Source organism: Panulirus ornatus, chromosome 46 (genome assembly GCF_036320965.1).
Source record: "Panulirus ornatus isolate Po-2019 chromosome 46, ASM3632096v1, whole genome shotgun sequence".
Lineage (NCBI taxonomy): Eukaryota > Metazoa > Arthropoda > Malacostraca > Decapoda > Palinuridae > Panulirus > Panulirus ornatus.
The window spans coordinates 12,919,034-12,940,997 of NC_092269.1; the positions used below are offsets into that span (position 1 = coordinate 12,919,034).

Sequence of the window (21,964 nt, forward strand, 5' to 3'; positions counted from 1 at the left end):
AGTTTTGGAAAGAGGGGCAAGTATGAAGTCTGTTGTGGGTGAGAGAGCTTGGGAAGTGAGTCAGTTGTTGTTCGCTGATGATACAGCGCTGGTGGCTGATTCATGTGAGAAACTGCAGAAGCTGATGACTGAGTTTGGTAAAGTGTGTGAAAGAAGAAAGTTAAGAGTAAATGTGAATAAGAGCAAGGTTATTAGGTACAGTAGGGTTGAGGGTCAAGTCAATTGGGAGGTAAGTTTGAATGGAGAAAAACTGGAGGAAGTAAAGTGTTTTAGATATCTGGGAGTGGATCTGGCAGCGGATGGAACCATGGAAGCGGAAGTGGATCATAGTGTGGGGGAGGGGGCGAAAATCCTGGGAGCCTTGAAGAATGTGTGGAAGTCGAGAACATTATCTCGGAAAGCAAAAATGGGTATGTTTGAAGGAATAGTGGTTCCAACAATTTTGTATTGTTGCGAGGCGTGGGCTACGGATAGAGTTGTGCGCAGGAGGGTGGATGTGCTGGAAATGAGATGTTTGAGGACAATGTGTGGTGTGAGGTGGTTTGATCGAGTAAGTAACGTAAGGGTAAGAGAGATGTGTGGAAATAAAAAGAGCGTGGTTGAGAGAGCAGAAGAGGTTGTTTTGAAATGGTTTGGGCACATGGAGAGAATGAGTGAGGAAAGATTGACCAAGAGGATATATGTTTCAGAGGTGGAGGGAACGAGGAGAAGTGGGAGACCAAATTGGAGGAGGAAAGATGGAGTGAAAAAGATTTTGTGTGATCGGGGCCTGAACATGCAGGAGGGTGAAAGGAGGGCAAGGAATAGAGTGAATTGGATCGATGTGGTATACCGGCGTTGACATGCTGTCAGTGGATTGAATCAAGGCATGTGAAGCGTCTGGGGTAAACCATGGAAAGCTGTGTAGGTATGTATATTTGCGTGTGTGGACGTGTATATATATACATGTGTATGGGGGTGGGTTGGGCCATTTCTTTCGTCTGTTTCCTTGCGCTACCTCGCAAACGCGGGAGACAGCGACAAAGCAAAAAAAGAAGAAAAAAAAATATATATATATATATATATATATATATATATATAAATATATATATATATATATATATATATATATATATATATATATATATATATATATATATATATATATATATATATATATATATATATATATATATATATATATATATATATAAATATATATATATATATATATATATATATATATATATATATATATATATATATATATATATATATATATATATATATTTATTCCCTGGGGATAGGGGAGAAAGAATACTTCCCACGTATTCCCTGCGTGTCGTAGAAAGCGACTAAAAGGGGAGGGAGCGGGGGGCTGGAAATCCTCCCCTCTCGTTTTTTTTAATTTTTCAAAAGAAGGAACAGAGAATTGGGCCAGGTGAGGGTATTCCCTCAAAGGCCCAGGCCTCTGTTCTTAACGCTACCTCGCTAATGCGGGAAATGGCGAATAGTTTCAAAGAAAAAAGATATATATATATATATATATATATATATATATATATATATATATATATATATATATATATATATATATGCATATATATATATATATATATATATATATATATATATATATATATATATATATATATATATATATATATATATATATATATATATATATATATATATATGCATATATATATATATATATATATATATATATATATATATATATATATATATATATATATATATATATATTTATTCCCTGGGGATAGGGGAGAAAGAATACTTCCCACGTATTCCCTGCGTGTCGTAGAAAGCGACTAAAAGGGGAGGGAGCGGGGGGCTGGAAATCCTCCCCTCTCGTTTTTTTTATTTTTTCAAAAGAAGGAACAGAGAATTGGGCCAGGTGAGGGTATTCCCTCAAAGGCCCAGGCCTCTGTTCTTAACGCTACCTCGCTAATGCGGGAAATGGCGAATAGTTTCAAAGAAAAAAGATATATATATATATATATATATATATATATATATATATATATATATATATATATATATATATATATGCATATATATATATATATATATATATATATATATATATATATATATATATATATATATATATATATATATATATATATATATATATATATATATATATATATATATATGCATATATATATATATATATATATATATATATATATATATATATATATATATATATATATTTATTCCCTGGGGATAGGGGAGAAAGAATACTTCCCACGTATTCCCTGCGTGTCGTAGAAAGCGACTAAAAGGGGAGGGAGCGGGGGGCTGGAAATCCTCCCCTCTCGTTTTTTTTAATTTTTCAAAAGAAGGAACAGAGAATTGGGCCAGGTGAGGGTATTCCCTCAAAGGCCCAGGCCTCTGTTCTTAACGCTACCTCGCTAATGCGGGAAATGGCGAATAGTTTCAAAGAAAAAAGATATATATATATATATATATATATATATATATATATATATATATATATATATATATATATGCATATATTTATATATATATATATATATATATATATATATATATATATATATATATATATATATATATATATATATATATATATATATATATATGCATATATATATATATATATATATATATATATATATATATATATATATATATGTATATATATATATATATATATATATATATATATATATATATATATATATATATATATATATATATATATATATATATATATATATATATTATCCCTGGGGATAGGGGTGAAAGAATACTTAACTTTCTAAAAATGGGAAACAGAAGGAGTCACGCGGGGAGTGCTCATCCTCCTCGTAGACTCAGATTGGGGTGTCTAAATGTGTGTGGATGTAACCAAGATGTGAAAAAAGGAGAGATAGGTAGTATGTTTGAGGAAAGGAATCTGGATGTTTAGGCTCTGAGTGAAACGAAGCTCAAGAGTAAAGGGGAAGAGTGGTTTGGGAATGTCTTGGGAGTAAAGTCAGGGGTTAGTGAGAGGACAAGAGCAAGGGAAGGAGTAGAGTACTCCTCAAACAGTTGTGGGAGTATGTGATAGAATGTAAGAAAGTAAATTCTCGATTAATATGGGTAAAACTGAAAGTTGATGGAAAGAGATGGGTGATTATTGGTGCATATGCCATGGGCATGAGAAGAAAGATCATGAGAGGCAAGTGTTTTGGGAGCAGCTGAATGAGTGTGTTAGTGGTTTTGATGCACGCGACCGGGTTATAGTGATGGGTGATTTGAATGCAAAGGTGAGTAATGTGTCAGTTAAGGGAATAATTGGTATACATGGGGGTGTTCAGTGTTGTAAATGGAAATGGTGAAGAGCTTGTAGATTCATGTGCTGAAAAAGGACTGGTGATTGGGAATACCTGCTTTAAAAAGCGAGATTTACATAAGTATACGTATGTAAGTAGGAGAGATGGCCAGAGAGAGTTATTGAATTACGTGTTAATTGACAGGCGCGCGAAAGAGAGACTTTTGGTTGTTAATGTGCTGAGAGGTGCAACTGGAGGGATGTCTGATCATTATCTTGTGGAGGCTAAGGTGAAGATTTGTATGGGTTTTCAGAAAAGAAGAGTGAATGTTGGAGTGAAGAGGGTGGTGAGAGTAAGTGAGCTTGGGAAGGAGACTTGTGTGAGGAAGTACCAGGAGAGACTGAGTACAGAATGGAGAAAGGTGAGAACAATGGAAGTTAGGGGAGTGGGGGAGGAATGGGATGTATTTAGGGAATCAGTGATGGAGTGCGCAAAAGATACTTGTGGCATGAGAAGCGTGGGAGGTGGGTTGATTAGAAAGGGTAGTGATTGGTGGGATGAAGAAGTAAGATTATTAGTGAAAGAGAAAAGAGAGGCATTTGGACCATTTTTGCAGGGAAAAAATGCAATTGAGTGGGAGATGTATAAAAGAAGGAGACAGGAGGTCAAGAGAAAAGTGCAAGAGGTGAAAAAGAATGCAAATGAGAGTTGGGGTGAGAGAGTATCATTAGATTTTAGGGAGAATAAAAAGATGTTTTGGGAGGAGGTAAATAAGGTGCGTAAGACAAGGGAGCAAATGGGAACTTCAGTGAAGGGCGCAAATGGGGAGGTGATAACAAGTAGTGGTGATGTGAGAAGGAGATGGAGTGAGATTTTTGAAGGTTTGTTGAATGTGTTTGATGATAGAGTGGCAGATATAGGGTGTTTTGGTCGAGGTGGTGTGCAAAGTGAAAGGGTTAGGGAAAATGATCTGGTAAACAGAGAAGAGGTAGTAAAAGCTTTGCGGAAGATGAAAGCCGGCAAGGCAGCAGGTTTGGATGGTATTGCAGTGGAATCTATTAAAAAAGGGGGTGACTGTATTGTTGACTTGTTGGTAAGGTTATTTGATTATGTATGACCCATGGTGAGGTGCCTGAGGATTCGTGGAATGCGTGCATAGTGCCATTGTACAAAGGCAAAGGGGATAAGAGTGAGTGCTCAAATTACAGAGGTATAAGTTTGTTGAGTATTCCTGGTAAATTATATGGGAGGGTATTAATTGAGAGGGTGAAATCATGTACAGAGCATGAGATTGGGGAAGAGCAGTGTGGTTTCAGAAGTGGTAGAGGATGTGTGGATCAGGTGTTTGCTTTGAAGAATGTATGTGAGAAATACTTAGAAAAGCTAATGGATTTGTATGTAGCATTTATGGATCTGGAGAAGGCATATGATAGAGTTGATAGAGATGCTCTGTGGAAGGTATTAAGAATATATGGTGTGGGAGGCAAGTTGTTAGAAGCAGTGAAAAGTTTTTATTGAGGATGTAAGGCATGTGAACGTGTAGGAAGAGAGGAAAGTGATTGGTTCTCAGTGAATGTAGGTTTGCGGCAAGGGTGTGTGATGTCTCCATGGTTGTTTAATTTGTTTATGGATGGGGTTGTGAGGGAGGTGAATGCAAGAGTTTTGGAAAGAGGGGCAAGTATGAAGTCTGTTGGGGATGAGAGAACTTGGGAAGTGAGTCAGTTGTTGTTCGCTGATGATACAGCGCTGGTGGCTGATTCATGTGAGAAACTGCAGAAGCTGGTGACTGAGTTTGGTAAAGTGTGTGAAAGAAGGAAGTTAAGAGTAAATGTGAATAAGAGCAAGGTTATTATGTACAGTAGGGATGAGGGTCAAGTCAATTGGGAGGTAAGTTTGAATGGAGAAAAACTGGAGGAAGTAAAGTGTTTTAGATATCTGGGAGTGGATCTGGCAGCGGATGGAACCATGGAAGCGAAAGTGGATCATAGGGTGGGGGAGGGGGCGAAAATTCCGGGAGCCTTGAAGAATGTGTGGAAGTCGAGAACATTAACTCGGAAAGCAAAAATGGATATGTTTGAAGGAATAGTGGTTCCAACAATGTTGTATGGTTGCGAGGCGTGGGCTATGGATAGAGTTGTGCGCAAGAGGATGGATGTGCTGGAAATGAGATGTTTGAGGACAATGTGTGATGTGAGGTGGTTTGATCGAGTAAGTAACGTAAGGGTAAGAGAGATGTTTGGATATATATATATATATATATATATATATATATATATATATATATATATATATATATATATATATATATATATATATATATATATATATATATATATATATATTCCTATGGATCCACGGGGAAAATGAAACACGATAAGTTCCCAAGTGCATGGCACTTTATAGATGCACCCTGGAGAATTTTCCGGTGAGTTCCTGATTAAGATATTCTTTATAGTATCATTGTTGCTGAAGGCAGCATTTACATGAAAGGATTTAAGCATCATGCTAAGTAAAGTAAAATTATTATTAAAAGGGAGAACTAAAAGATCTTGGTGTCAATGGGAGGTTTGGGCTCTACTCTATAAAATTATTTCTTTGCTAAGTTAGGGGATTTATCAATGAAAGATTTAGGGTACTTTAACTTAGATCCAATAGAATATATCCTCTCAAACTCATCATCAATAAACTTTGGACTGCAAATACGTAATGCTCTAAAATACATAGATTGAAGTGATGATGATTTAACTCTGTCATGTTGAGATGAGTGATAATGGATATATGAGCATACATTGGTAGGTTTTCTTTATATGCTAAACTTAAACTTGTTTCCTTGCTTATGGATCACGCAATCTAAAAATGGTAACATATCATTATTCTAATTTTCTATAGTAGATTTGCTGGAAAGTACTAAATTGTTAAGTAAAGGATGAAATGTTTGTGAATTTTCATTTTTTGGCTTAACACAAAGATCATCTACATACCTAAACCAAATTGCATTAGAAGGTAAGATATCTTTTAGTAATTTTGTTTCAAAGAATTCCATACAAAGATTACGCAGCACAGGTGAAAGAGGGTTACCCATTGCCATACCAAATTTTTTAGCATAATATTCAACCAGTCACCCACCTTTTTAAAAAATTCCACAGCAATGAAATCCAAACCCGCCGCCTTGCCAGCTTTCATCATCCACAAAGCTTTCACTACCTCTTCTATGCTTACTAAATCATTCTCCCCGACCCTGTCTTTTTGCACACTATTTCGACCAAAACACCCTGTATCTGCCACTCTATCATCAAACACATTCAACAAACCTTCAAAATACTCACTCCATCTCCCTATTGAATTGAAATACACAGTCTTTTATACGTAATTTTATCAGTTCAATGAAAACAGACTTTGGAGCAAGTAAATGAATATCATCTAAAACATCAAATAAATATTCTAAAATGTCATCAACTGGAAATTTAGTGAAAAGTGAGGAAACATCAAAGCTAACAAGTTTGAAGTCAAAATTAACATTGATATTGTTTAGCTTGTTAAATAAATCTACATTGTTCATGATATTAGAATTTGATATCTTACCCACTAAAGGGCTTAATAAAGAAACTAACCATTTTGACAATTATATGTGAGGGAGCCTACTGAACTCACTATAGGTCTTGCTGTATTTTTTTTTGTTTTGTTTTTGTTTTGATAAGTCCATACATATATGGCAATGAAGGAGACAAAGATGATAAACTTTTGATAAGAGAACCATTACGTTTCAACAACAACTTCAGTTCTTTATTGAAATGGGAATTAACTGCTCCTAGTTTCTCATCCGAATCAGCCACCAGCGCTGTATCATCAGCAAACAACAACTGACTCACTTCCCAAGCTCTTTCATCCACAACAGACTGTATACTTGCCCCTCTTTCCAAAACTCTTGCATTCACCTTCCTAAAAACCCCATCCATAAACAAATTAAACAACCATGGTGCACTCCTGCCGCAAACCGGTATTCACTGGGAACCACTCACTTTCCTCTCTTCATACTCGTACTCATGCCTTACATCCTGGGTAAAAACTTTTCATTGCTTCTAGCAACTTACCTCCCACACCATAAACTCTTAATACCTTCCACAGAGCATCTCTCTCAACTCTATCAGATGCCTTCTCCAGATCCACAAATGCTACATACAAATCCATCTACTTTTCTAAGTATTTCTCACATACGTTTTACAAAGCAAACACCTGATCCACATATCCTCTAACCCTTCTGAAACCACACAGCTCTTCCCCAGTCTGATGCTCTGTACATGCCTTCACCCTCTCGATCAATACCCTCCCATATAATTTCCCAGGAATACTCAAACTTCACCTTTATAATTTGAACACTCACCTTTATCCCCTTTGCCTTGTACAATGGCACTATACATGCATTCCGCCAATCCTCAGCCACTTCACTATGAACCATACATACATTAAATATCCTCACCAACCAGTCAACAACACAGTCACCCCCTTTTTTTTCATAAACTCCACAGCAATGCCATCCAAACCTGCCGCCTTGCCGGCTTTAATCTTCCGCAAAGCTTTCACTACCTCTTCTCTGTTTACTAAATCATTCTCCCTGATCCTCTCACTTCGCACACCACCTCGGCCAAGACACCCTATATCTGTCACTCTATCATCAAACACGTTCAACAAACCTTCAATATACTCACTCCATCTCCCTCTCACTTCACTACTACTTGTTATCACCTCCCCATTTACCTCCTTCACCGATGTTCCCATTTGTGCTCTTGTCTTATGCAATTTATTTACCTCCTTCCAAAACATCTTTTTATTCTCCCTAAAATCTAATGATACTCTCTCACCCCAACTCTCATTTACCCTCTTTTTCACCTCTTGCACCTTTCTCTTGACCTCCTGCCTCTTTCTTTTACACATCTCCCAGTCATTTGCATTATTTCCCTACAAAAATCGTCCAAATGCCTCTCTCTTCTCTTTTACTAACAATCTTGCTTCTTCATCCCACCACTCACCACCCTTTCTAATTTGCTCACCTCCCACCTTTCTCATGCCACAAGCAACTTTTGCGCAAGCCATCAATGCTTCCCTAAATACATCCCATTCCTCCTCCACTCCCCTTATGCCCTCTGCTCTCATCTTTTTCCATTCTGCACTCAATCTCCCCTGTTACTTCCTCACACACACACACACACACACACACACACACGCACACACACACACATACACTCAAAGAAGGAGTCACGCGAGGAGTGCTCATCCTCCTTGAAGGCTCAGACTGGGGTGTCTAAATGTGTGTGGATTTAACCAAGATGAGAAAAAAGGAGAGATAGGTAGCATGTTTGAGAAAAGGAACCTGGATGTTTTGGCTCTGAGTGAAACGAAGCTCAAGGGTAAAGGGGAAAAGTGGTTTGGGAATGTCTTGGGAGTAAAGTCAGGGGTAAGTGAGAGAACAAGAGCAAGGGAAGGAGTAGCACTACTCCTGAAACAAGAGTGGTGGGAGTATGTAATAGAGTGTAAGAAAGTAAATTGTAGATTGATGTGGGTAAAACTGAAAGTGGATGGAGAGAGATGGGTGATTATTGGTGCATATGCACCTGGGCATGAGAAGAAAGATCATGAGAGGCAAGTGTTTTGGGAGCAGCTGAGTGAGTGGGTTAGTAGTTTTGATGCACGAGACCCGGTTATAGTGATGGGTGATTTGAATGCAAAGGTGAGTAATGTGGCAGTTGAAGGAATAATTGGTGTACATGGGGTGTTCAGTGTTGTAAATGGAAATGGTGAAGAGCTTATAGATTTATGTGCCGAAAAAGGACTGGTGATTTGCAATACCTGGTTTAAAAAGCGAGATATACGTAAGTATACGTATGTAAGTAGGAGAGATGGCCAGAGAGCGTTATTGGATTACGTGTTAATTGATAGGCACGCGAAAGAGAGACTTTTGGATGTTAATGTGCTGAGAGGTGCAACTGGAGGGATGTCTGATTAATATCTTGTGGAGGCGAAGGTGAAGATTTGTAGAGGTTCTTAGAAAAGAAGAGAGAATGTTGGGGTGAAGAGAGTGGTGAGAGTAAGTGAGCTTGGGAAGGAGACTTGTGTGAGGAAGTACCAGGAGAGACTGAGTACAGAATGGAAAAAGGTGAGAACAAAGGACATAAGGGGAGTGGTGGAGGAATGGGATGTATTTAGGGAAGCAGTGATGGCTTGTGCAAAAGATGCTTGTGGTATGAGAAGTGTGGGAGGTGGGCAGATTAGAAAGGGTAGTGAGTGGTGGGATGAAGAAGTGGGATAATTAGTGAAAGAGAAGAGAGAGGCATTTGGACGATTTTTGCAGGGAAATAATGCAAATGACTGTGAAATGTATAAAAGAAAGAGGCAGAGGGTCAAGGGAAAGGTGCAAGAGGTGAAAAAGAGGGCAAATGAGAGTTGGAGTGAGTGAGTATCATTAAATTTCAGAAGGAGGTAAATAAAGTGCGTAAGACAAAGGAACAAATGGGAACTTCAGTGAAGGGGGCTGATGGGGTGGTGATGACAAGTAGTGGTGATGTGAGAAGGAGATGGAGTGAGTATTTTGAAGGTTTGTTGAATGTGTTTGGTGATATAGTGACAGGTATAGGGTGTTTTGGTCGAGGTGGTGTTCAAAGTGAGAGGGTTAGGGAGAATGATTTGGTAAACAGAGAAGAGGTAGTAAAAGCTTTGCGGAAGATGAAAGCCAGCAAGGCAGCGGGTTTGGATGGTATTGCAGTGGAATTTATTAAAAAAAAAAGGGGGTGACTGGTTGGTAAGGTTATAACAGGATAAAAGTGAATGTTCAAATTATAGAGATATAAGTTTGTTGAGTATCCCTGGGAAATTATATGGGAGGGTGTTGATTGAGAGGGTGAAGGCATGTACAGAGCATCAGATTGGGGAAGAGCAGTGTGGTTTCAGAAGTGGTAGAGGATGTGTGGATCAGGTGTTTGCTTTGAAAAATGTATGTGAGAAATAATTAGAAAAGCGAATGGATTTATATGTAGCATTTATGGATCTGGAGAAGGCATATGATAGAGTTGATAGAGATGCTCTGTGGAAGGTATTAAGAAAGTATGGTGTGGTGGCAAGGTGTTAGAAGCAGTGAAAAGTTTTTATCGATGATGTAAGGCATGTGTACGTGTAGGAAGAGAGGAAAGTGATTGGTTCTCAGTGAATGTTGGTTTGCGGCAGCGGTGCGTGATGTCTTCATGGTTGTTTAATTTGTTTATGGATGGGGTAGTTAAGGAGGTGAATGCAAGAGTTTTGAAAAGAGGGGCAAGTATGCAGTCTGTTGTGGATCAGAGAGCTTGGGAAGTGAGTCAGTTGTTGTTCGCTGATGATACAGAGCTGGTCTCTGATTCATGTGAGAAACTGCAGAAGCTGGTGACTGAGCTTGGTAAAGTGTGTGAGAGAAGAAAGCTGAGAGTAAATGTGGATAAGAGCAAGGTTATTAGTTACAGTAGGGTTGAGGGACAAGTCATTTGGGAGGTAAGTTTGAATGGAGAAAAACTGGAGGAAGTGAAGCGTTTTAGATATCTGTAAGTGGATTTGGCAGCGGATAGAACCATGGAAGCGGAAGTGAGTCACAGGGTGGGGTAGGGGGCGAAAGTTCTGGGAGCGTTGAAGAATGTGTGGAAGGCGAGAACGTTATCTCGGAAAGCAAAAATGGGTATGTTTGAAGGAATAGTGGTTCCAACAATGTTATGTGGTTGCGAGGCGTGGGCTATAGATAGAGTTGTGTGAAGGAGGGTGGATGTGCTGGAAATGAGATGTTTGAGGATAATATGTGGTGTGAGGTGGTTTGATCGAGTAAGTAATAATAGGGTAAGAGAGATGTGTGGTAATAAAAAGGGTGTGGTTGAGAGAGCAGAAGAGGGTGTTTTGAAATGTTTGGTCACATGGAGAGAATGAGTGAGGAAAGATTGACCAAGAGGATATGTGTGTCGGAGGTGGAGGGAACGATGAGAAGTGGGAGACCAAATTGGAGGTGAAAAGATGGAATGAAAAAGATTTTGAGTGATCGGGGCCTGAACATGCAGGAGGGTGAAAGGCGTGCAATAAATAGAGTGAATTTGAATGATGTGGTATACCTGGGTCGACGTGCTGTCAATGGATTGAACCAAGGCGTGTGAAGCGTCTGAGGTAAACCATGGAAAGTTGTGTGGGGCCTGGATGTGGAAAGGGAGCTGTGGTTTCAGTGCATTATACATGACAGCTAGAGACTGAGTGTGAACGAATGTGGCCTTTGTTGTCTTTTCCTAGTGCTACCACGCGCACCTGCCCCGGGGGGGGGGGTGTTATTTCATGTGTGGCGGGGTGGCGTTGGGAATGAATAAAGGCAGACAGTATGAATTATGTACATGTGTATATATGTATATGTCTGTGTGTGTATATATATATCTATATGTTGAGATGTACATGTATGTATGTTTGCGTGTGTGGACGTGTATGTATGTACATGTGTTTGTGGGTGGGTTTGGCCATTTTTTCGTCTGTTTCCTTGTGGGAGACAGCGACAAAGCAAAATGAATAAATCATATATATATATATATATATATATATATGATTTGGCGGATCGTGAATTTCTCTTGGTCAGATATGGTAATTGTACACTAGGATGGTCTATATTTTCTAATTGTCATCTTTGAAAGTTAACTCTACTGATATTTGCGAAATGAAAGTGTGTTTTGTTTGCTCTTGTGACACGTTAGGAGCGATGTCGACTCCCAGGTTCTCATTCATAGAATATTGAAACTTTTCTTGCTGGATTATAATCATATTGATGTCTTCTATCACTTTTCCCATCCTCATTACTTTACCTTTGCTCGGGTTAAATGCCACCACCTATATACAGATAAACCCTGAAGTCTGTTTAGGTCTCCATGTAAGCTGATGCAATCCTCCTTCTTTTTCACTTCCCTCACTACTTTTGCATCATCCGCATAGATATTCAGGTGAGCGTCCATCATACCCTGAGGCAAGTCACTCACAATGATCGTGACATGTAAAGTTCCCCAAACAGGAGGCTGGAGGACTCCGGTGGTCACCTTCAAACCCTTCTGGCATGTGTCCTATGTTCCCTTCCACGCAGATATTCCTCCATTCATCGTAGGAGTCTCCTCCTTAATCCTTCTAGGGTTTCGAACTTTTTGATTAGGCTTCCATACGTGACCCCGCCAAATGCTTTCTGGCAGTCAAGATATAAACAAAATACCCAGCCTTCCCTTTGGTGTAAGAGGTTCTTTACACCTGACCTCGTTTCCCTATAATGTTGTTGCCTCTCACTTAGGTAATCTCTCTTCTGTAGAAATTCATCTATTGGATCTCTGATCATCTTATTCAGTACCTTACACACGACGGGTATGATATTTGTTCTTTATAACTCCATTCGCACTTTGCCTTTCTCTAGCGACATCTTGATCAGTGTTTCAAGAAGTTGTTAGTGTAGCGGTTTGCATTATGACCCTCATGCATACCTGTCGCGGTAGTCGGTCCACACTCCACCCAGCTGGTCATCCTCCTCTAAGTGTGTGTGTGTGTGTGTGTGTGTGTGCACATACCTAGGAGGAAGGATGTGGTAGGCTACCTATACACATGGTTAGGAAATGAGGTAAAACACGAATGTAAAACTCTTTCTCCTCGTAACAGACAAGTAGTAACATCTTCAGCACATATAGAATTTCATCAGGAAATGTGTCAAAACTTTTTGATATCCTGTTGATGTCTTTTCTAGATATCTTTGTGTTTTCTAAAACCTACTTCTTCCCTATTAATGTCTTCAGTTCCTCACTTATCCTACATTATCCCCAATTTTTTTTTTTTTTTTTTGCCAAGGAATTCACTTGTCTTATCTATAATACTGTTTTCAAAATATTTATTTCATCTTTCTTATTCTGCTTAACTCATTCCTTGATCTCTTTAATAACTTGTAAAAGCTGTGTTTATCACTAATGTTTGTGTGTTACAGACAAAGGTTGTCCCATCTCAACCTTATATGAACCTGTAAAATGAAACATAGTTCGTATCCTATGTAAGTAGGAGAGATGGCCAGAGAGCGTTATTGGATTACGTGTTAATTGACAGGCGCGCGAAAGAGAGACTTTTGGATGTTAATGTGCTGAGAGGTGCAACTGGAGGGATGTCTGATCATTATCTTGTGGAGGCTAAGGTGAAGATTTGTATGGGTTTTCAGAAAAGAAGAGTGAATGTTGGGGTGAAGAGGGTGGTGAGAGTAAGTGAGCTTGAGAAGGAGACTTGTGTGAGGAAGTACCAGGAGAGACTGAGTACAGAATGGAAAAAGGTGAGAACAATGGAAGTAAGGGGAGTGGGGGAGGAATGGGATGTATTTAGGGAATCAGTGATGGATTGCGCAAAAGATGCTTGTGGCATGAGAAGAGTGGGAGGTGGGTTGATTAGAAAGGGTAGTGAGTGGTGGGATGAAGAAGTAAGAGTATTGGTGAAAGAGAAGAGAGAGGCATTTGGACGATTTTTGCAGGGAAAAAATGCAATTGAGTGGGAGATGTATAAAAGAAAGAGACAGGAGGTCAAGAGAAAGGTGCAAGAGGTGAAAAAAAGGGCAAATGAGAGTTGGGGTGAGAGAGTATCATTAAATTTTGGGGAGAATAAAAAGATGTTCTGGAAGGAGGTAAATAAAGTGCGTAAGACAAGGGAGCAAATGGGAACTTCAGTGAAGGGCGCAAATGGGGAGGTGATAACAAGTAGTGGTGATGTGAGAAGGAGATGGAGTGAGTATTTTGAAGGTTTGTTGAATGTGTTTGATGATAGAGTGGCAGATATAGGGTGTTTTGGTCGAGGTGGTGTGCAAAGTGAGAGGGTTAGGGAAAATGATTTGGTAAACAGAGAAGAGGTAGTAAAAGCTTTGCGGAAGATGAAAGCCGGCAAGGCAGCAGGTTTGGATGGTATTGCAGTGGAATTTATTAAAAAAAAGGGGATGACTGTATTGTTGACTGGTTGGTAAGGTTAATTAATGTATGTATGACTCATGTTGAGGTGCCTGAGGATTGGCGGAATGCGTGCATAGTGCCATTGTACAAAGGCAAAGGGGATAAGAGTGAGTGCTCAAATTACAGAGGTATAAGTTTGTTGAGTATTCCTGGTAAATTATATGGGAGGGTATTAACTGAGAGGGTGAAGGCATGTACAGAGCATCAGATTGGGGAAGAGCAGTGTGGTTTCAGAAGTGGTAGAGGATGTGTGGATCAGGTGTTTGCTTTGAAGAATGTATGTGAGAAATACTTAGAAAAGCAAATGGATTTGTATGTAGCATTTATGGATCTGGAGAAGGCATATGATAGAGTTGATAGAGATGCTGTGGAAGGTATTAAGAATATATGGTGTGGGAGGAAAGTTGTTAGAAGCAGTGAAAAGTTTTTATCGAGGATGTAAGGCATGTGTACGTGTAGGAAGAGAGGAAAGTGATTGGTTCTCAGTGAATGTAGGTTTGCGGCAGGGGTGTGTGATGTCTCCATGGTTGTTTAATTTGTTTATGGATGGGGTTGTTAGGGAGGTGAATGCAAGAGTTTTGGAAAGAGTGGCAAGTATGAAGTCTGTTGGGGATGAGAGAGCTTGGGAAGTGAGTCAGTTGTTGTTCGCTGATGATACAGCGCTGGTGGCTGATTCATGTGAGAAACTGCAGAAGCTGGTGACTGAGTTTGGTAAAGTGTGTGAAAGAAGAAAGTTAAGAGTAAATGTGAATAAGAGCAAGGTTATTAGGTACAGTAGGGTTGAGGGTCAAGTCAATTGGGAGGTGAGTTTGAATGGAGAAAAACTGGAGGAAGTGAAGTGTTTTAGATATCTGGGAGTGGATCTGGCAGCGGATGGAACCATGGAAGCGGAAGTGGATCATAGGGTGGGGGAGGGGGCGAAAATTCTGGGAGCCTTGAAGAATGTGTGGAAGTCGAGAACATTATATCGGAAAGCAAAAATGGGTATGTTTGAAGGAATAGTGGTTCCAACAATGTTGTATGGTTGCGAGGCGTGGGCTATGGATAGAGTTGTGCGCAGGAGGATGGATGTGCTGGAAATGAGATGTTTGAGGACAATGTGTGGTGTGAGGTGGTTTGATCGAGTAAGTAACGTAAGGGTAAGAGAGATGTGTGGAAATAAAAAGAGCGTGGTTGAGAGAGCAGAAGAGGGTGTTTTGAAATGGTTTGGGGACATGGAGAGAATGAGTGAGGAAAGATTGACCAAGAGGATATATGTGTCGGAGGTGGAGGGAACGAGGAGAAGAGGGAGACCAAATTGGAGGTGGAAAGATGGAGTGAAAAAGATTTTGAGTGATCGGGGCCTGAACATGCAGGAGGGTGAAAGGAGGGCAAAGAATAGGGTGAATTGGAGCGATGTGGTATACCGGGGTTGACGTGCTGTCAGTGGATTGAATCAAGGCATGTGAAGCGTCTGGGGTAAACCATGGAAAGCTGTGTAGGTATGTGTATTTGCGTGTGTGGACGTATGTATATACATATGTATGGGGGTGGGTTGGGCCATTTCTTTCGTCTGTTTCCTTGCGCTACCCCGCAAACGCGGGAGACACGACAAAGCAAAAAAAAAAAAAAAAAAAAGTTCGTATCATCTTTAACGTAGAGGAAATCATAAAGCTAAACCGACAATTCATAAATTTACCTGCGAGGATCCCAGGTTTGACAAGCACCAGAAGCCAGAGTCTTGGAGATCCCATTCTTTTTAGTTTTTCCTATGTATGAGTTTGATTATTCATATTAATATATTCTATACATTTGCATTTGAACCAGTCTTATGTCAATAGCCTATGATTTAATTGCGATTAAATCCATGAATCGAGTATATTTATGTGTGTTAACATAGAATACTATATTATTGTGAAACTATAATAGAATACTATATTATTGTGAAACTATAATAGAATACTATATTATTGTGAAACTATAATAGAATACTATATTATTGTGAAACTATAATAGAATACTATATTATTGCGAAACTATGATAGAATACTATATTATTGTGAGACTATAATAGAATACTATATTATTGTGAAACTATAATAGCATCTCAACTTGGAGTAGAATGTATTTTTATCATTATATTCCCTGTTGGGGTCCCTCAGTAAAGACATCGGAACGTTTTCAATAGAAATCCTGTAATAAACGGACCAATCAGAAAGCAATAGATTTTTAACAGGTATTTGTGATTGGTTGAAGTCGTGATCCTCTAGTTCTAGCTCAACTTTCAGCTGGTAGTGTTTTGGTTTGTCCTGCGTATACAGACCGTAACATTATAAAGTGACTAAAATCACCAAGATAACTTGTTGATGGTGAGAAGGTGGCCGAGAGGACAATCATGAACCTTGTTATCATCATGTAACCACACTGTTAACTGCTGTACTTTAAGTAAAAGAACTAGGGGGAAGAATGGTCCGTTGCCGTCATGTGTACCGACCCCAGTCCTGTACCGAGTATAAGCCTGTGAAGTCATTAATAAATAGTAAGTTGAATGGTTTTTGTTGTGTAGGAAGATGTATAAGTTGCAGTTTGTGAAATGTGTGGCGTAGGTAGGTTGTGTTGAGCCCAACAGGGGGAGGTTGTCAGCTCCAGCAGTCGTGTGCTATTGTTATATACATGTATTAACCACATGTAAAGTGGGCTCACGGCAGTATTACATAAGATGAACGCGTTTTCTGAGGTGAATATGTGTGTTATATCCATATGAAATTGTTCAATGAAGGATGACATAAGAAAGTGGCTCTTTTCTTTTTTTACCCTTAAAGCCCATCTTTCTGTGATAGATATCTTGTTAATGGTAGATCAGAAGGAAGTGGGGAAAATAGTGTTAAGAATTGATAACATTAAAAACCTGTAAATATAAAGATAGAAATAATCAGTCTTTTAATGCTTCATATGCACTCTGCCAAAGTGTGCCATGATTTGTTTGATATGGAAGATAAACAGAGTTCAGACGTGTATAAAGATATAGGGATCTATCTTTGTGTATGATAGATCTCATAGACATCTGGACTCCTCTTGCATATTTGCAAAACTTTGCTTCATTTGGATTCAAATGTTACAATGCAAGGTAGCATTCAGTGGAATACAGGAGAGATAAAATGAGCATTTTTTTTTTTTTTTTACTCAACAGGCAAAGTTTTTTAGCTTTAGTTTAGCGCCATTTGGTTTGTATTTTGATATATGAACTATATAAAACTTTATAGAATCTGAACAAGTGCCAGTTAAATGTTTTCTATCGGCTGTTCATAGGTCAGTCACTCTTCTAATGTTCTTGTGCTGTGTGCAAGGACATTAGAAAATGATATGGGAAGGCTGTAAGCTTCTCTCCTGTTCATTTACCATTGCATGATTTGAACAAGTGTTACAAATGTGTTACTTTGTTATCCTTGAGTGTTTTTACCCCTAAAATTTTGCTCTACTTCATAGCCCTGCCTACTTCATGAAAACTTGAAATTGAAGAGTTAAAGGTGCTGTACCTACAATTTCAAACTCTGTATCAATGTTACACATTGTGTTGAATCCAGTGGTACCATATTTATAAATTCTTTCACTTAGACTGCAACTGTCTTGTGAGACTTTACGAATACGATAACCACAGATAAAGTAGGCCTTGTTAACTTCACATAAAGGCTAAGTGGGCAGAGTCATCCCCACAGTAACCACAGGTAAAGTGGGCCACATTAAGCTTATGACAATCAAAGGTAAAGTGGGCTACAGCAATCCCTTAACAACCGCAGGTAAAGAGAGCTGTCAACCCCAAAATAACCACAGGTAAAATACACCGTGTTAACTTCAAAACAACCACAGGGTAAAGTGGGCCGTGTCAATCACAGATAGGCAGGGCTACATCAACCCCATGATAACTACAGGTAAATAGAGCCTCTTAATACCATGATAACCACAGGTAAAGTGGGCTACATTAGTCCCACAAAAACCACAGGTAGAATGGACCATGTTAACCCCATAACACCCACAGGTAAAATGGGCCATGACAACCACTGGTTATGTTTACCAATTCTTAACAAGTTACCCACACAGTGAATCCCGGGTGTAAACTGATTATGTTTTACTGTGGTGAATAATAGGTAAAAGTCAGTTTTAGTTGTAAATCGAAACAAGCTTTAGGAATTGGATACTTATAAAACATAGATGCTTTATGTAGTTGAGATAGAGAATACTTTCACAACACTAAACTGTTTTATCCCTTGTATTAAATAATATTTAGTAAGTCATTTGTGTAAAAGCTTTGCGGAAGATGAAAGCCGGCAAGGCAGTGGGTTTGGATGGTATTGCAGTGGGATTTATTTGAAAAAGGGGGTGACTGTGTTGTTGAGTGGTTGGTAAGGTTATTTAATGTATGTATGACTCATGTTGAGGTGCCTGAGGATTGGCAGAATGCTTGCATAGTGCCATTGTACAAAGTCAAAGGGGTTAAATGTGGGTGTTCAAATCACAGAGGTATAAGTTTGTTGAGTATTCCTGGGTAATTATATGGGAGGGTATTGATTGAGAGAGTGAAGGCATGTACAGAGCATCAGACTGGGGAAGAGCAGTGTGGTTTCAGAAGTGGTGGAGGATGTGTGGATCAGGTGTTTGCTTTGAAGAATGTATATGAGAAATACTTAGAAAAGCAAATGGATTTGTGTGTAGCATTTATGGATCTTGAGAAGGCATATGATAGAGTTGATAGAGATGCTCTGTGGAAGGTATTAAGAATATACGGTGTGGGAAGCAAGTTGTTAGAAGCAGTGAGAAGTTTTTATCAAGGATATAAGGCATGTGTACGTGTAGGAAGAGAGGAAAGTGATTGGTTCTCAGTGAATGTAGGTTTGCGGCAGGGGTGCGTGATGGCTCCATAGTTGTTTAATTTGTTTATGGATGGGGTTGTTAGGGAGATGAATGCAAGAGTTTTGGAGAGAGGGGCAAGTATGCAGTCTGTTGTGGATGAGAGAGCTTGGGAAGTGAGTCAATTGTTGTTCACTGATGATACAGGGCTGGTGGCTGATTCAGGTGAGAAACTGCAGAAGCTGGTGATTGAGTTTGGTAAAGTGTGTGAAAGAAGAAAGCTGATAGTAAATGTGAATAAGAGCAAGGTTATTAGGTACAGTAGGGTTGAGGGACAAGTCAATTGGGAGGTAAGTTTGAATGGAGGAAAACTGGAGGAAGTGAAGTGTTTTAGATATCTGGGAGTGGATTTGGCAGCGGATGGAACCATGGAAACGGAAGTGAGTCATAGGGTGGAGGAGGGGGGCGAAAGTTCTGGGAGTGTTGAAAAATGTGTGGAAGGCGAGAATGTTATCTCGGAAAGCAAAAATGGGTATGATTGAGGGAAAAGTGGTTCCAACAATGTTATATGGGTACGAGGCGTGGACTATAGATAGAGTTGTGTAGAGGAGGGTGGATGTGCTGGAAATGAGATGTTTGAGGACAATATGTGGTGTGAGGTGGTTTGATTGAGTGAGTAATGAAAGGGTAGGAGAGATGTGTGGTAATAGATAGAGTGTGGTTGAGAGAGCAGAAGAGGGTGTTTTGAAATTGTTTGGTCACATGGAGAGAATGAGTGAGGAAAGATTGACAAAGAGGATGCTTGTGTCAGAGGTGGAGGGAATGAGGAGAAGTGGGAGACCAAATTGGAGGTGGAAAGATGGAGTGAAAAAGATTTTGAGTGATCGGGGCCTGAACATGTAGGAGGGTGAAAGGCGTGCAAGGAATAGAGTGAATTGGAACGATGTGGTATACCGGGGTCGATGTGCTGTCAATGGATTAAACCAGGGCATGTGAAGTGTCTGGGGTAAACCATGGAAAGTTGTGTGGGGCCTGGATGTGGAAAGGGAGCTGTGGTTTTGGTGCATTATTACATGACAGCTAGAGACTGAATGTGAATGAAAGTGGCCTTTGTTGTCTTTTCCTAGTGCTACGTCGTGCACATTTGGGGGGAGGGGGTGGTTATTTTCATGTGTGGCAGGGTGGCGATGGGGATGAAGAAAGGCAGACAGTATGAATTATGTGCATGTGTATATATGTATATGTCTATGTGTGTATATATATGTATACGTTGAGATGTATAGGTATGTCTGCCGTTATTCATTCCCATTGCCACCCCGCCACACATGAAATAACAACCCCCGCATGTGTGCGAGGTAGCGCTAGGATACGACAACAAAGACCACATTCCTTCACACTCAGTCTCTAGCTGTCATGTATAATGCACTGAAACCACAGCTCCCTTTCCACATCCAGGCCCCACAGAACTTTCCATGGTTTACCCCAGACGCTTCACACGCCCTGGTTCAATCCATTGACAGCACATCGACCCTGGTATACCACGTCGTTCCAATTCACTCTATTCCTTGCACGCCTTTCACCCCCCTGCATGTTCAGGCCTTGATTACTCAAAATCTTTTTCACTCCATCTTTCCACCTCCAATTTGGTCTCTCACTTCTCATTCCCTCCACCTCTGACACATATATCCTCTTGGTCAATCTTTCCTCACTCATTCTCTCCATGTGACTAAACCATTTCAAAACACCCTCTTCTGCTCTCTCAATCACACTCTTTTTATTACCACACATCTCTCTTACCCTATTATTACTTACTCGATGAAACCACCTCAACCCCATATTGTCCTCAAACATCTCATTACCAGCACATCCACCCTCCTCTGCACAACTCTTTCTATAGCCCATGCCTCACAACCATATAACATTGTTGGAACCACTATTCCTTCAAACATAGCCATTTTTGCTTTCCGAGATAATGTTCTTGACTTCCACACATTCTTCAACACTCAGAACTTTCGCCCCCTCCCCCACCCTATGATTCACTTCTGCTTTCATGGTTCCATCTGCTGCCAATTCCACTCCCAGGTATCTAAAACACTTCACTTCCTCCAGTTTTTCTCCATTCAAACTTACCTCCCAATTGACTTGTCCCTCAACCCTACTGTACCTAATAACCTTGCTCTTATTTACATTTACTCTCAGCTTTCTTCTTTCACACACTTTACCAAACTCAGTCACCAGCTTCTGCAGTTTCTCACACGAATCAGCCACCAGTGCTGTATCATCAGGGAAGAACAACTGACTCACTTCCCAATCTCTCTCATCCACAACAGACTGCATACTTGCCCCTCTCTCCAAAACTCTTGCATTCACCTCCCTAACAACCCCATCCATAAACAAATTAAACAATCTTGGAGACATCACACACTCATGATCCACACATCCTCTACCACTTCTGAAACCACACTGCTCTTCCCTAATCTGATGTTTTGTACATGCCTTCACCCTCTCAATCAATACCCTCCCATATGATTTCTCAGGAATACTCAACAAACTTATACCTCTGTAATTTGAGCACTCACTCTTATCCCCTTTGCCTTTGTACACTGGCACTATGGAAGCATTCCGCCAGTCCTGAGGCACCTCACCATGAGTCATACATACTTTAAGTAACCTTACCAACCAGTCAACAATACAGTCGCCCCCTTTTTTAATAAACTGCACCGCAGTACCATCCAAACCCACTGCCTTGCCGGCTTTCATCATCTGCAAATCTTTTACTACCTCTTCTCTGTTTACCAAATCATTCTCCCTAACCCTCTCACTTTGCACACCACCTCAACCAAGACACCCTATGTATGCCACTCT

General features: G+C 39.7%; 1 protein-coding gene across 2 annotated transcripts in view; it reads left to right on the forward strand.

The window, feature by feature from the left end:
- Nucleotides 1–16,522: 16,522 nt before the first annotated feature.
- LOC139763141 (uncharacterized) overlaps nucleotides 16,523–21,964 on the forward strand; it is a 486,471-nt gene continuing 481,029 nt past the window's right edge. For both annotated transcript variants that reach the window (XM_071688843.1, XM_071688844.1), the window contains exon 1: nucleotides 16,523–16,793. The gene's annotated coding sequence lies outside the window, so the exon portion shown is untranslated. The remainder of the gene's footprint in view (nucleotides 16,794–21,964) is intronic.